The sequence below is a fragment of the Pantherophis guttatus genome, chromosome 1 (genome assembly GCF_059756535.1).
Source record: "Pantherophis guttatus breed Tessera chromosome 1, ASM5975653v1, whole genome shotgun sequence".
Taxonomy (NCBI): domain Eukaryota; kingdom Metazoa; phylum Chordata; class Lepidosauria; order Squamata; family Colubridae; genus Pantherophis; species Pantherophis guttatus.
Genome location: NC_142063.1, coordinates 268,649,396 through 268,664,400, shown reverse-complemented (window position 1 = coordinate 268,664,400; position 15,005 = coordinate 268,649,396). Strand labels below are relative to the sequence as shown.

Here is a 15,005-nt window from a genome sequence, read left to right as displayed (position 1 = left end):
AGTTTCATACAGACTTTGTGTGTGCTGTGTTCTTTGGGGTCCGTAGCTGGGGCAGAACACATAGATGTTCAAGCACTTGCTGTCAGGGTTCCAAGTAACACCCCCAATGAAAGAAAACTCTGAGGCTTGAGTGTCCTCAAAGTTCCATTTTATTAGAGATGTCATATTGGCACATCTGGGAAAATCCGAATCTGACAGCTTCCAGGTTTTTCCCACCCAAAGGAAAGTCCAAGTCCCTGCCCAACACCCACATGTCCATCACATGGTTCAATCGAAGAACCGTCCCAACTGGGGAGGCCTCCCAGTTCCAACCGTCCAGGTGCAGGGCAAGATGTCCTTGACTTTCTGAGAAAGGAATGTTATTATTACTATATATCACCGTGGCTCCATACAATCCCCCCTCCCAGTTTCCCACAGTAGTAAATGAAGTAGGCCTGAAGATCCAATGAAAAAGATGGCTTCCAGGCCTGACACCTGCAAGGAGAGACGTATGTTCCTCCTTGTTTGTTTATATCCCACCTTTATTATTTTTACAAATAACTCAAGGTGGTTAACTTATCCAACATGCCTTCCTCCTCCTATTTTCTCCACAACAACAACAACAACCCTGTGAAGTAAGTTGGGCTGAGAGAAAGCGACTGACCCAAGATCACTCAGTTGACTCTCATGGCTAAGGCCAGACTAGGAATCACAGTTGCCCACTTTCTAGCCAGGTGCCTCAACCACTAGATCAAACTGGCTCTCTTATAGTTATATAAGTTTCTACTTTTTATGCAAAATGCACAACCCCCTTTGCAAGCTATTATTCTAACTGTGACATGGAAAAGTTCAATCTGTTGATGACCTTGATATGCAGCGGAAATTGAAACAGTATTTCATTGTTTTCCATCAAAAAAGAAGTAATTCAGACACTAAAGAAGCTTTGTACAATCAATGATGCTGGTAATTGAATTCCAAAATATCTGAAGGACACCAGTTGAGGAAGGCAGTTTTATCGATTAAAAGTCCATACTACAAACAAAATAACAAATATAGCCCACAAAGAAAACAACAATATTAATAATGTTATTCGTATCTCATCTCACAGCTAAAATGTTGTATACCTTTACCAATTTAAAGAATCTATTACTTTAGAATCGTAAGTGATACTGTAACAAATCATACAAGATTTTGTAAGAACCAATTTATCTATATGTTACAATGTTAATAAAAAATACCTGAAAAACAAAGGGAGAACTTTAAAAGATAACCGGCATCCAAAATCCTGATCTGCATTATATGTTTGGAACAAGTTTCAATCAAATTCACAAGTTCCATCTATATTTGGTTTTAAACTAAACTACTTCATAATCTGATAAAAAAAGTACTTCTAGGGCATGTTAGAATGGATACAGTGATCTACTTCCCACAGAAACAGAATTTTTGAAATAAGAAAAAAGAATACAAGGTATAGTTTCATTTCTATTTGCTTTCTTGCTGCTCATGTGCCCATGTACACACACACACACACACACACACACACACACACACACTACTCAGAATACAGATTTCCCCTTCTTTGCCATTTGATCTTTTGCTTCTGAAAACCTGAGAGGTAGAGATAGATACCCCTTCTTTTCTTAGGCTCCATTACTAGTAGAAACTCACTTTGAATCAGAGCTATATTCTTTAGTAATCCACAAACATTCTCCCTGCAGGAAGAAGGATCAGGTCAGGCAGTTGCACAATCCAGAAAAGACAAAGCAAACATCAAAACATGTCATCTTTTTCTTTCTCCCCCTCTCCCCTCTGCAAGAGGAAAGGTATAATTATCTAAAATCACATATACAGATACTTGCAACTTGCTAAGAATCTTTGGCAATGAGAAGTCTCACAATGAGACACTCACTGGCAGTTTAAAAGAGAATGAGTTTAGCTAAAAATGTAGTGATAAACTGGTGCTGAATGGGTAATTTTTCAGAAAAGATGGGACCTTAATGAAAGGTGCTTCAATTTTATCAAAGACCCCTAAATTTACTTATGACCCTTAGAAACCGTTAGCCCATCTCCCCACACAACACATTATCCAAAGAAGTTACCTATTATTAACTTCTCCAGGCTAGATTGCTAACTCTTGAATAATTGTCATTATTTCCAAGTTTGCAAGACAAGTGTGTAACCATGAGGGCCCAGGTGGACCAAAAACTCCTAGACCGCCTGATCATTAACCTCAGCCTAACTTCTGTTTCTTGCCTCAACTACATAAAATATACAAAGGATTTCTTATGACTGTGGACTCAGCGTTTCCTAAGCGAGCATCCTTCAGAGGTATTAATCCACAACTCCCAGAATTCTCAACAAGGTTGACCAACCCTATATTACCCTGTATCTTCCCTTTTCAACGTTTTGATATACTGAATCACGAAGTGGACAACTACATTAAGGTATGTTGTGTTATATAAATCCAGCTAATGTGACTCCCGTATAGCTCAATGTGTGATGCAAACCTAAGAAATTGAATTAATTCAGAAAACCATGAATCTATTAAACATAAGTAGGACTATGCCATAATCACGGAGAAGCAGAAGTAATGGCAACAGAATAAAAAAAATGCCTCCAATGGTAAATTCTTCTAACATTCCTAATTGCATCCTAGGTTAATTGGTTGCATGTTGTGGTAACTCGTTGTTGCTTTGGCAACAAACTGCTGCATTTTGCTGTGCTAACTGATCAGCCTATAATGCAGAAAAACAAAATTTACTCTCAAGCTAACTAATATAAGTATGACATATATATTGCTAGAGTTGAGTGTAAAGTGAGAAGTTGTTTTGGTTCTGGTGTGCTACTGTAATATATGAAAAAAGTTTTTCCCAAATCCTTTTAATTTATAAACATTATGCACAGCTTTTAAAAATGAAGTTACAATTTGTCTCCCTATTCTTGTAGAAACTATCTTTAAGGGATCGTCTGGACTTAATAATAATCCCAAAACATCTGGAGCATCACCTGAATACCATCAGTATTGACAAAATCAACATCAGTCAGTTGCAAAAGGCAGCTTTACCTGGAATAGCTTACATCCTGCAACAATATCTTTAATGTCATCAAACAAAATCTCCCTATCCCAAATCTTTGAGGACGACTCGATAGGAGGGTAAAAATGCCAAGCCCAGTCTAATTCTCTGGCTGACTGTGTAATAAACCATAATAATACAATGTATATGCTGCCCAACTCGCAATGATTTTAGGTGGTTTGCAAATTGTTAAAAACATGTAAAAACAAGAAAACAAAACAAAAAGGAACAAAGATGGCAGAAATAACAAATCCAGATGGGAACAAATAAAAAGAAGAAAAGGGGGCTTCAATCACATTCACTAATGCTTGGGCGAAGACCTAGATTTTCTTCCTTCTTTTCCTTCCAAACACTTAGGGGGTGGGCAATTCAAATTGGAGGTGGGGGATCTCATTCCAGAGGACAGGCACTGCCATAGACAAGATGCACTTCTATGGGTACAGTAGATGGCACTGTTTAATTAAAGGAATCCAGAGGGTACCAACTGGGCAAGAACAAAACTGCAGGGCAAGTATTATGCCATGACCTGAGGAGGTCACTCGGTTAATATGATGTAGCAAAACAGTTTTGAGGCCCTATAAAAATGAGTACCATTCTGATGGTATAAGCTCTTAACGTCAGAGTCTTATTTAATGGAACTGTAAACAGTTTTCTATGGTTGGCTGATTTTAATAGATATATTCACAAGTACCATTATTGATACAATTTCGAGGTCCAATGTAATAGTATAAGTTATAGGTACACGTAAGCTTGAGTTCACTCTCTGTCAAACCAACCACATATTAGGATCAAATCCACTTTAAGGTGTTTGCAGGAAAATATTGATGAAGGAATACAGACAGAAGTAATAAATGGGGAAAAAGTTACTGTGAAGCTGAAACACCGAGATAAGTTTTGCAACACTATGTGGTAGAGCACAGCATCAAACAACACCAGATCAAAAGTCTAAACGTAGTCACAAATATATAGTAAATCATGTCTGCCTTCCATGTGTCATCATTACCAACTCATACAATGGACCTATGTCAGTGGTATATTCAATGAACATGTAAATTTACATGGATACAGTGTCCCTACAGATGAGAGAGAATATGAGTTAATTTCTCCTTGTGTAGAGAAGTTCTGTGGGAGATAGGACATGCAAAGTTCTTCAAATATGTAAGTGGCAAGCTCTTGGAAGTTTTTTAAGAGAAACTGAAATCAGTTACAGCAGGGCTGTCAAATTTGCGGCCCGTGGATCAGATGCATCACGTGCTGACCACACCCACACCCAGTTTAGCAAAGGGGAAAAAAGTTGCGATACATCATGTGATGATGCCATGACGACCTGAGTTTGACACCTCTGAGTTACAGGATGACTGGCAATGAATAAGCAGTGCAAGGTGAAAAAAGTATATAATGCAAAGGAAGAGGCTATTATTTGTAATAGTAAACAAAATAGTAGTCATTTCTTATTCCTACATTTTTGGCAGTGGGGATTTTTTTAAAAGCTGTTGTCCTTCATGTTGACTAGATTTCAGCTCTGTTACAAAAAGTCCAAACATCTATATTTTATAGCAGTGAGATACTTATAAAATCAAATTTTCTAAGCATCGTATAGAGAGAGGTAAAATGGTATAAATGTCAAATATAAAACCAACGCATTAAAAATATAGAAGTGAAAAACAAGCCTAATATAATCACCAAGCAGCCTAATAAAATACCAAGTTTCTAACATATATTAAGAATTTAATACTATTAATATCATGGATCAAGATAATAAGATTAAAAGAGTTTAATAAAAATTTAAAGAGTTTAAAAGCATGGAGAACAAACAAGTAGGCAATGTTATTGCCAGATCAATTTCTCTGAGAAGTGTTCATAAGCTCTGGAGTAAACCTATTGGAAAGGTGACTTTGAAAATTATCTTAAGGCACAGAGAATAAGAGAGGCACAGAGAAAAGTGACCAATCAGACCTGTTTTCCCACCCTCTCTTTTCTGAGTGCTAACTTTTAAAAAAGTATGAATTTACATTCATTTATTCTTTTATGAGGATCATTGTAGTATTTATCCTGTTAGATAAAATAAATAGGTTAAAAGATGAGATTCGTAATTGCCGGTCATTTGGCTGACACTTTTGGCTTTTATGATTGCATGGCTTATAACATATCTGCTAGTTTTCCAAGTGCAACATGACAGACTCCAGGGAAATTCTACCTCACACAAATTCTACATCAAGCAACAGGGGTTCAAGAGAGCATAGAGACACACTCTTAATTGCATACAATGCAAGCCAAGGGAGAAACAAGTTAGCTAAGCAGGTGTATTATCTCAAACTAAGTGTTGCCAGGACTACAAGATAAGACTCAGTGGAGAAAACCATGCTTACTACAGTCGGTCTAAAGATTCCAATTTCCCATTACTGTACTGCCTACGGCGATATTAACCCTTGAGAATTTGAAACAGTCAACTAATTGTATGTCGTCCTCAAGATACTGTTGTCTTCTACAACACTATGCTGAACTTGAACTGATGATTCCCCCAAGGGTCAGTCGTGTGAGTTGTTATGGTGCCTTGGTGGAGAGGGTACGTTGCATTTTCTGCTGTTGTTTTTACTGGTTGCTATGCGTTACCTAAGATCATTCTGAGAGATAGGCAGCCATAGAAATTCTGTTTTTCATAAATAAATGCTTTCTACTTCATGCTACAATGTGGCTCATTTGATTTTGGTGTGTTCTATGAAGCAAGTTTTCATGTATGATCATTAAAGCTTTAATTTTATCTTCAGCTTTATCTTTTATATAACACAACGCACACACCCAATGCACATTGCTGCAGTTACTGCTGTTTACAAAGGATTTAATATTTAAATTATACTTCAATATATTTGTACTCTTTTTATCACAGGCTATTTTCTTCCAAGAAGAAGAGATATGTAAACAGCCAATTAAAATGAAAGCATAAATTTCTTTACACTGTTTTTATTCCATTCTAGGCTACATATATCATTGGAACAGCAGTGTTTTGAAACCAATCAAAACTATGTTTTGGAACTTCTTGAGCTGACATCAGACCACAGATTGTTGCATTTCAGGCTGGCAATCACTTTGTTGGGACTTTGGAAGCTATTGCAGAGGATTTCAAACGAGAAAAGGATTGTGCAAACATGTTAAAAATACAACTGAAAAGATAATTTAATGTGTTCAAATACCATTCCAATTGGAGGAAGGAAATTGCTGTATAAAAAGTAGGCTATACCAATTCTGATCTGATTTTCAAATCATTAGCTATTTTCTGACCAGGAAAAGAGGAGAATCTTTATTATCCATACTTACAGGAGAGCAATCCACTTGAAAAACTGTTCTACCACAGATTTGACAAGGGATATTTAATTATTATACAATAAACTTGCTTCATCTTCTAAATGCCACAAGACACTAGGTTGCTTTTGTTACAGAAATACACTCTAATGTGGCTACTAAAAGTGTTATATTCAGATCCAAAATGAGTAGGGAGTCTATTCACATTCAAGTCAAAACTTTGTGCTCTCAGCTGGGAATACAGAGGTCAGATGAACAGGGAAAAATAACAAGGAAGGTTACAGGCCAGATCCTTTTCTCGTTTGAAATCCTCTGCACATTCTGCTAATCAACAGAATAGAACTAGAAACATCTCTGCATCAGAGAGAGATTTATAGAGAGAGCTTTATGTAATGGCAAGCCCTTTCCAAAAGTGTTGCAAGGAGTTGTCTTGGCAGCTACCAGAGTCAAAATTGACTTATAGGGACACTCTATGTTTTTATACTGCTATAACAATAAAAATACAACAATAAAGCAAGAGCAATAAAATTGCTATATATATGATAGATGATAGATAGATGATAGATAGATGATGATAGATAGATAGATAGATAGATAGATAGATAGATAGATAGATAGACAGACAGACAGACAGACAGACAGACAGACAGACAGACAGACAGACAGACAGACAGATAGATGCAGGCAGGCATGTTTCGAAAGCCTCACTTGAAAACAGCATGGTAGCTTGGAGAAGACACAACGAAATCTGCATATCTTATAATTTTTATTCTTCTATTGTCTCTTAATATCTGCTACCTGAGACAACTATCTTGCATTCTCCAATGGTAAGCTAATATACAATGTTTGCAAGTTTGCGGCAAAGCCAAATATAAAAATAGAAAGCAAGTTAATTTCTTAAGAATTTTAAGAAAAACAGTGATGGTGGTGTTTGCCTCTTTCAATACATTAATAACCTGTGGGTGAAATCAGAAGAGAAAATTGTAAGATGTGGATTAATTGCACATATATTTATTATACTTTTAAGTGTGTAATTAATTGAAAACTATTACTACATCCAATGCATTTAAGTTATAATGGAATTATAAATGATTGCATTTATTAATGATTGGTTGATGTGAACTACATGTAAAAATATAGATTAACATTATATTAGGGATGCATTATTCACTTTACCCCACATAATTTTGGGGTCCCAACATTTTTTTAGAATTTCACCATTCATGTTTTCCGAAATTGAATGTTGCTTTCAAAGAAAACCAAACATGTTTTAGAGTCACTCAGTTCTAGGTTGCAGAGACCAGTAACCAGAATCAGTATAATCTACCTTAATAGAAAACTAAATAAATTAAAGCAATAAGTGTGCCCTGTCTCCAACGCTGATTCCTGATAAAAATGTAATCCTTGACATGGTGAAAGGCCCTAAACTACTGAAATTTTTCCAGTCTCACTTCTACGTATTCTATATTTTAGTTTTAAAAATTAACCAACATACAAAACTAGTGTAAGGACATTATCAGTTATCATTATTTATTCTTCATGTCTTTAACTTTATGAAGTTAAATTGGGCTGTAATGCCAATTGTTTTCTCAATTGTTCAATTCAAAATTGTTCCATATGAAATGAAAAATACCCATTATTAGAGGTAGTCCCCAACTTATGACAATTGCGACTAGAACTTCTGTTGCTATGCAATGCAGTCATTAAGTACAATCACACCTCATTTTATTTTATTTTTTTTTGTCGTGGTGAATCACTATAGTTTTTAAGCAAATTACAGAGTTTTTAAGCAAATTTCAGTTCCCCATTGGCTTCGAATATTCGTTTAACAATGATGGTAAGTCAAGGACACAATAAGTTATATTGACATCATCAATAAAAGTGAGCTTTCAAATCTCATCCCAAATATTTACAAAACAAATCAGAAATAAGATTTTATTTTTTTCCCAAATGGTTGGCGACCTGCCCAGTTAGGCAGCTTTACCAACAGATTATGAGCCTACCCGCATAAAAATCACTTTAATTGGCTTTTATATTGCATTATATGGAAGCAGCATATTCAGCACCAATGGGTAATGCAAAGATTTGGGAGAGGGAGGTTGGAGAAAATCCACTAATTCAAGATGGATTATCTACGCAAAGTGCCTATGGCTTCACAGATGAAAGTGCTGCCTCAGAGGTAATTTAATGTGGATTCTGTATAACATTGCTTTTTGCACCTCTGTGGGAAGTTCAAATGCTGGTGAATAAATAAATAAATAAAACAAACACAGCTATCGGCGCAGAACACAATTGGTGGAATAAATTGCAGGAACCCGGCTGCTGAAAAAAGTCCTTCTAGCTGCATCCTGCCTTACACCCACTTGACAGCTAACATGCTAGGAGCAAAAGCACTCAAGAGCCAAAGCCAGGGATGAAAATAAGAGAAGTGCATCTGTCTTCATCAGCAGCCTTTCCTGACTTCCCTGTGTGAGGACCATCAGGGGGAGCCTGAGAAAAAAGTGCTACTTGTCCCGGGAACTTGACGTAGAATCAAGCATTTGAACTTTTTTAGATTTAAAAAAATGAAAATGTCACCTTGGATTTCCTTTTACAAGAAAGAAACCTCAGGAAAGGTCACGTGTCCATAACTAGCCCAGAAGATACTTAATGGTGAAAGTATGTAGTGATTAGCAACATAAGATTGGCTCTTTCATATTTGCATACAAAGCTGAATATAAAGGGAAGAGTTTGTGTTTTAGCATTTGCCTTCTTCGTGATCCTCTGGGGAATACCCATCCCTGGGAGAAGTCCCATCTTTGAATCTTAAACAGGATATCCCTATAAGATTTGTTACGCTTTTCTTTTGTGTATTACATGAAATGAAACTTGTAAATTAAAGTGTGTGGATTAGCATACTATGCAAAACTTAGCCAACTGTGGTTGATTCAATAAACCACGGCTGAATAAACTAAAGCTGACCATAATGTATGAGTCTACTTTTTAAATGGCATTAATCTCAAACCTGTTTATTTAATCATGATTATGAAAACAATATTGATCAAGCTCAAATTAATTCAGCAACTTTATTCATGCATTACAATTAATGGAAGAGAACCTAGAAAATTAATGAATGGAATTGATTATACATATCTTTACCTATACATCTATCTACATCTGTCTGTCTGTCTATCTATCTTCTATCTAAAATCCACTACTACCGTCTTAACTTTTTTATTTTTATTCCTGCATTTCTGGTACAGTTTTCAATCCTATTCTCTCTCCTGAGCAATTCATTTTTATGGAAATGGTAGGGCATTAAAACTTCAATTGAACAAGTAACAAACAAATATACATCTTGACAGTATGGGAAAATGCAAATAGGACAGTTCAATATTAACATCAACTTTCCCTAATCTAGTACTGTATCTACCAAATGGTTTGGATCAAAATTCCACTGTAACTATCCAGTAAGTTCAATGTTTTATTTCAGCTAGAGATTATGGGAGCTGTAGTCCAACATATCTGAAGAATGCAGATTGAGGGAAAAAAACCTAACCTACACCAATAACAAAAAGTGATCATCATCATCATCTTCATCATCATCATGCCACAAAGTTAGCTTCAGATAAATAAGGGCTTCCTACAGTTTCACCTTCCCACTGTGAGAAGAACCTCATAGGATTGAACCTCCCAGTCCATGGGACAGAGATCTCAGAAGAATTAAGGTGGTAGGTGGAAAAAGCAGGTGTAAGAAATAATTTTTCCATTGTCTTTCTTTGGATTCCATGTTACAGTATATTACTACCAGTATGATAATCTTTACACAACATATTTATACGACATATTCTTTATGTGCTTGAATCTCCAATATAACTCAGAAATCCTAACAATTATTCTATATTAGATCCCAATACTAATTGTCTTCAGAGTGTGAAAAAGTGACTTATTTAAAGCTACTGAGTGACTCCACGGTTGAAGTGAGATATTAACTGAGCGTGACCTCATCCTCGGCTCGTTCTCAGTCATTATGCTGTTATCATCTCTCATCTTAGGGTTAAACCAAACTATTCATCTTTTTTTTTTTTTTTGATTAAAATATTAGAAAATGCTAGATAGAAAATGCTAAGAAAAATCGCAGGGACACTATTGAGATAGTAATGTCATGCTCACAGGACAAATATGCACTTTTGTACATGCCAATTTATTGCATTGAGTAATTATGCATCATAATTATGAAATGGCTTATAAATCTAAAAAAAATGAGGCATCTAATAATTGTACAAATTATAGAGATGCCTTTTGATCTAATAGTGCTTCTGAACCTTATCCCTTAGCCCTCTAAATTTACATATACAGTGATGGGTTCTGAGCAGCTTATAACTAATTGGAGAAAGATTTTTGGATCACAGTGGGTAGCACGATGGAGATGTTGACTAAGTACATTTCACATTGTGGAAAAGGGAAAGTGTTAAAATATTTAAGAAAGGGTTAAAATATAAAACACCATTAATATAAGGAAAGTATATACATCACAGACTATAATTTACCTTAGGAATTCATTACTATAAGATATGGCGATGGCCATTAACTCGCCTGCATTTAAGAAGGGAATATCTAGATTCATGAAGGACAGGTCTAACAAGATCTAAAAATTTTGAGATTCATGTTACCTCCCAGTTGAGGGAAGCTTCAGAGAACCAGAGGCTGAAGAGACTAATGTATCTTCTCCTACTTATGGGCATCATGAGAAAAAAAATGCTGACTGGCCATACCTGAACATGAGGCAGATTTAAGAACTATTAAAAATAAAAAGGTGCTCTTGGCCAAATTTCAATTGTAATGTTTGGGATTAAGAATTTATCTCACAAACGTATTGCCTTTTTCTTAGCTTCCCAGCATGTGGCCTTGTTCTTCAGATCACCCAGATCATTAAAAGAAACATTGCCCTCTAATCATGAAAAAAATGCATTAAATTTCAAGAAAGTTCACCTTGACTAAATATGGCTTAGCATTTGGAAAGATTACATCATCATTAGAGCCATTTCTGCTTTCAGTCCTGTATCAAAGAAATAAGGTCACTTTTTTAAAAAAAATGACTAAGAACATATATTTTTAAGGAAGATCAGGTATATAGAAAGTCAGATAAACCACTATCATCAAAAGTTAGTTTTCACAACAGCCACGCTAACAATATTTTAACCATATGGACTTCTTTAAAAATTCAACATCAAGATACCAGAATGCCAAGAAACCATAGATCACCAATTAAGCTTCTGGACTAGCATTCAAGTCCTCAGCGAAGGAGCTTTTTATTCAAATTAATCCGAGATGGAAAGCAAAGTTTTTCACAAATAAAAGAAAAATGCTGTAATCTTCTTCAGTGTTGCAAGTATTTTATTTATTTTACATTATTCTACAATGGGACAGACATTTATGTACATTTAAATGTGATGGGGGTAAGAATATATAAAGCTCTTGTAATCTAAAACCTTAATGAGTCAGTCTTTGAAAGGGTATCCTAATGGATCTGGCCAGCATTGAATCTGAATTATACAAGCACTTAAGAAAACTTATACGGGTCAAGAAAGGATATTTCTGGAACAAATAAGATTCAGTATGATAAAATAAGTTTCCTAACCCAACAAAATCATACTGCTTAAATTCCATAGAACTTGAAAGTTGCCCATCTCTTGTGATATTGAGATTGGTGCTAAAGAGATAATATCAAACTTTGATCTAGATTTTTCACCCCATAAACTCATGGCTTGAATCGTGTTTCTGATACAGTGTACTTAATACAGTGGCTTTCCTCTAAAAAGTACAACTATTCTCCCTGAGTGACCTTTTCTTTCCTATTGGCTGCAAAACAGACCCAATGCAAATACACCAGGCAACAAAAGTCAGAGAGAAGGGAGAGGAAATAGCCTGCACAAGATCACATCTTCTTCCCATTTGAAATGAAAGGTTAGAGCCACAAACTGAGGGCTACATTTTTGTGGCCTCTGAGGAAAGCTTCTTCTTGGGCATTTATTTCCTCCTCTTCTCTGGAATATCTGGGTCCAAGCTTTCAAACTCATGTATGAAAACAAAAGTTTAGTATGCTCTGTAAGCAATGACAACACAAAAGGGCCTAAATCTATCTATCTATCTATCTGTCTGTGTGTGTGTGTGTGTGTGTGTGTGTGACTTATGACCACTTTTCACACTTACAACCATTGCAGCATCATGTGATCACTGTTCAGATGTTTGGCAACTGGTTCATATTTGTGATGAAACCAGGGTCATATGATCAACTTTTGTGACCCTCTGACAAGCAAAGTCAACGGGGAAGCCAGATTCATTTAACCATTGGGTTACCAACTTAACAACGGCAGTGAATTCACTTAGCAACTGTGGCAAGGAAAGTTGTAAAATGGGGGCAAAACTCACTTAACAAATGTTTCACTTAGCAGTATAAAATTGGGGCTCAATTGCGGTCGTTAGTTGAGGACCACCTGTATAAACAAAACACCTAAATCTAAATACGACTTGCTTTGGGGTAAATCTGATACAGGAGATACAAAAGATGAAGGTGTGTTTATTTTCTTTCTTCCCCCCCACATCACCTAAAGCTCTTAACTTCCATACATTCAGCGGCAGCTGCCAGATAGCACTTAGCAATATTTAGCAATGTCCATAGTACTGAAGCTGAAATCCCAAAGTAGGTTTTAAGACTCAAATCTTCCTGAGGTGGAGACAAGGTGTTTCAAGAAGAGAGGATTCTGCTGCAAACCTGTTCTTCCCACCCACCCACCCACCCTTCATTTCCTTTCCCCTTCCCCGTTCAAAAGAGGAGGCTCCACTCCAGATGCTGCTTTTTCTTCAACATATCCTCCTGACGGAATAGACCGCGGTGGGTAGACAACACACATATACACATACACAATACACACACACACACACAGGGCGGGGAGGGGAAGAAAAGAGAACGAGACCAGGCAGCCCATCAGAATAAAAGAACACAAATCCTAAACTACCACACTCCCTGCGCGCCACCTGTGCGCTCCCCCCCCCCACCTCCCGCCCATCCTTCCTGCCACCCCCACTCCCGGACCTCAGGCACTTCCACCCACTCCTCCGGCCAGCCTGCGTTTGCGGACTCCACGCTACCACCACCACCACCCCGACTCTTTTGCCCCACATCGCTTCCCTAATCCTCACAGCACCCACCACCAGGGTCCGTGGGGGTAAAGCCCGCTAAAAAGCAAGAAAGCCAAAAAAAAACAAAACAAAAAAAACCCCACCAGCCGCTACATCCTTCGCAAACAGCCGGGAGCATCTGACATAAAGGCGAGGGGAAGGGGAGGAGACGGGAGTCGTCGGCTCCCCTCCCGAGAGCCTCCCGCCCAGACGCGCGGATCCTGCATCTTCCGAAAAGGGACGATGAGATGGATGGAAGGAGGGAAGGAGGGAGGGGAAAGAGGGAGAGGGGAAGAAAGGAAGGAGCGCGACAGAACCCAGTTCCTTACACAGCAACGCCGAAGAGGAGTGGGCAGCTGCAATCAAGGTTGGGGAGGAGGGGGGGGTGGGGGAAATGAATGCCTTACCCCTCTCTCCGGCAGACCAGACAGGCAGAGCCAGCTAGTAGCTGCTGAAACTCGTCCGGTGAGGCTTCCGCCCTCCCTGCGTGCCTGTCGCTCCTCCCGACAAGCCCAGCGTCCAGCGTCTGTCTGTGTCTCAGTCTCAGGTCGTGCAGCCGCTGCCGCTGTTGCTGCTGCTGCTGGGCCTGACACCCCTTTCACGTGATGCAACCACATGACCCAACATGTTATTTATATATATATATATATATATATTTCCCTTTTTCCCCCTCCCACAACTCCGGCTCTGTCCCCTCCCCGTCTCTTCTGCAGCGGGTGAAGAAAGGAGCTACCAAGCCGTAGCCGGACGCCCGGGGCCCTTCCCGGGCCAGCCAGCGGCGCAGATCAGAAACACGATCCACAGACTGTGGATCTGCACGCCCGTATAGAGTTGCTGTTTTCCTCCTTCGGCCCTCGCCAAGAAACGCTTCCTGGGGTTATTGCGGGAGTAGGAGGGATAGTGGTGGTGGTGGTGGGGTGACGGACTACAAAGCGGCCGTATGCCCGGCTCATCGGGTTCGGCCTCCCAGGCCTGTGCCTGACACGACAAAGATCCCATTTCCGAATCCCGATTTCGTTTTACGAGGGAAGGACGCCGTTTCGTTGCTTTATAAACGAATCGGTGTATTGAAGGGCAGCCCTTTAGTTTTAAACGATGCGATTCGGCCTTATTTATTCTGTTCTCCCAGATAATGCGTTCTGCGCTACTGTTTTTGGTGGCAGTTTTTTTTTTTTCCCCAGGAGCGCAAAAAGTAAATTTAATACAGCCCCCGAACCATTCGTGTCCACCAGAATTCATCATGGGTGGTGGGAAACAAAAGCTGAATTGTACAGTAGGTCTGTAGTAGTGTATGCAACTCTTCTACTCCATTCCTCTCCGGTTTTCTGTAGGTGAACTCTATATTTTGGGACATGTTTTTCATATATTTGAGTTTCTCATGATTTATCAGGAAAATGACCCAATGTATTATGAGGGCAGTGTGGGAGGCTGCCTTATACTGAGTCAGACTTACTTGCTTTTGGTCAGTCAATCAGTCGCACTCCAATCAAA

General features: G+C 38.3%; 1 protein-coding gene across 1 annotated transcript in view; it reads right to left on the bottom strand.

Moving 5' to 3' along the window:
* The window catches only part of TULP4 (TUB like protein 4), a 92,724-nt gene extending 78,588 nt beyond the window's left edge, over positions 1–14,136 (bottom strand). The window contains exon 1 of the mRNA XM_034428559.3: positions 13,922–14,136. The gene's annotated coding sequence lies outside the window, so the exon portion shown is untranslated. The remainder of the gene's footprint in view (positions 1–13,921) is intronic.
* Positions 14,137–15,005: the final 869 nt, after the last annotated feature.